The sequence below is a fragment of the Rutidosis leptorrhynchoides genome, chromosome 11, assembly GCF_046630445.1.
Source record: "Rutidosis leptorrhynchoides isolate AG116_Rl617_1_P2 chromosome 11, CSIRO_AGI_Rlap_v1, whole genome shotgun sequence".
NCBI classification, from domain to species: Eukaryota; Viridiplantae; Streptophyta; class Magnoliopsida; order Asterales; family Asteraceae; genus Rutidosis; species Rutidosis leptorrhynchoides.
In genome coordinates, this window is record NC_092343.1 from 28,575,715 (window position 1) to 28,577,696 (window position 1,982).

Below are 1,982 nucleotides of genomic sequence, written 5' to 3' on the forward strand. Positions count from 1 at the left end.
TGGTAACTTACCAATGCCAATTTAGTGGTACGCCAAAAGAAGATCCAAACGAACATCTTCGTACCTTTAATAGGATTTGTACACTATTCAAAATCCGAGAAGTTGAGGATGAACATATATATCTCATGTTATTTCCCTGGACTTTAAAGGGAGAAGCCAAAGAGTGGTTAGAATCGTTACCTGAAGGGACGATTGATACATGGGATGTTTTAGTTGAAAATTTTCTTAAACAATTCTTTCCGGCATCTAAAGCCGTGAGACTTCAAGAAGAAATTTTTACGTTCACACAAAAGCCAAATGAAACTCTATATGAGGCGTGGACAAGATTCGGAAAGTTGTTGAGAGGATGTCCTCAACACGGTTTAGATACTTATCAAATAGTACAAATATTCTACCAAGGATGCGACATTGCTACATGAAAAGACATCGACATAGCAGCTGGTGGTTCCATTATGAAGAAAACCGCAACCGAAGCTCACAAAATCATTGATAACACACCTTCCCACTCGCATGAGTGGCACCAGGAAAAAGATATTTTTTGTTCATCTAAAGCGGCTAGAGCCGATTCTAGCCATGACTTTAATTCTGTTTCCGCAAAAATAGATGCTTTCGAGAGACGAATGGAAAAGATGAATAAAGATATTCACGCAATACGAATCAGTTGTGAGTAATGCGGTGGACCACACTTAACGAAAGAGTGTCACATCGAGCAAACTATGGAACAACGTGAGAATGTTTCCTACATAAACCAAACGCCGGGAAATAATTATCAAAATAATTATCAACCGCCAAGGCCAAACTTTAATCGAAATCAAAACATTCTTTACAATCCAAATGGACCCAACAATAACTCGTACAACCAACAAGGTCCGAATAACCAACCAACTCAAAACAACACTTTCAATCAACAAAGGCCTGGCTTGTATAAACCACTACAACAAACCGAAGAGAAAAAGCCAAATCTAGAAGAAATGATGACAAAGCTAATGGAATCTCAAACACAATTTATTACATCTCAAACCCAAACAAATGAGAGGTTTGATCAATCATTAAGAACTTAACAAGCTTCCATTTTGAATCTAGAAAAACACGTAGGTACTCTTGCTAGCATGATGAGTGAGAGGGAACAAGTAAAGCTACCGAGTAATACTGAAGTAAATCCTCGGAATGAGAATGTTAATATGGTGTCAACAAATTCTGAAAAACGAGCTTCAGAAAATGGGAAGGTTTTAGATGTGAGTAACAATGAAGAAGTTACAACACCACCACCACCACCCGAGTATGTAAAGCCAGTGGTGGCACCATACAGACCACCCATCCCGTTTCCAAGAAAAGGAGTTGATTATGAGCAAGTGATAGGTAATAAAGTTGTGATACCTCTGGAAAGAAGAAGAAGAATAAGAAAGTGCAAGAAACAAAAACCGTAAAAGTAAACCCGGTAAAGATAGTTCCACCAAAACCTCCACCCAGGTTGGGTGATCCGGGTGAATTTATTATTCCTTGTCTTGTGCGAGTGTGAGTGTTATGCCTCTTTCATTATATAAGAGATTAGGAGTAGGTGAGTTAAGTCCAACGAAAATGAGTGTTCGACTCTTTGATCAAACCATTAGTGTGATGACCCAGAAATTTCTGACCAAATTTAAACTTAATCTTTGTATGATTAACATTTCCGACACGATAAGCAAAGTCCGTAAAACTGAATCTCAAAATTTTTGAACTATTCAAATACCTTTCGGTTGTTCTCGACGATTCGCGAACAATTATATGTATATAGATACATATATATATATATATATATATATATATATATATATATATATATATATATATATATATATATATATATATATATATATATATATATATATATATATATATATATACTATAACTTGAAAACGTAACAATGTATTAATTGTTTAATACCGTACATTAAACTTATTGGTTTAAATATTTATTTGAATATATATGATAAGTTGGAATA

General features: G+C 35.0%; 1 non-coding gene across 1 annotated transcript; it reads right to left on the minus strand.

The window, feature by feature from the left end:
- Window positions 1–257: 257 nt before the first annotated feature.
- Window positions 258–364, minus strand: LOC139878991 (small nucleolar RNA R71). Its single transcript, XR_011769848.1, has one exon. It is a non-coding gene; the product is annotated as a small nucleolar RNA R71 (small nucleolar RNA).
- Window positions 365–1,982: the final 1,618 nt, after the last annotated feature.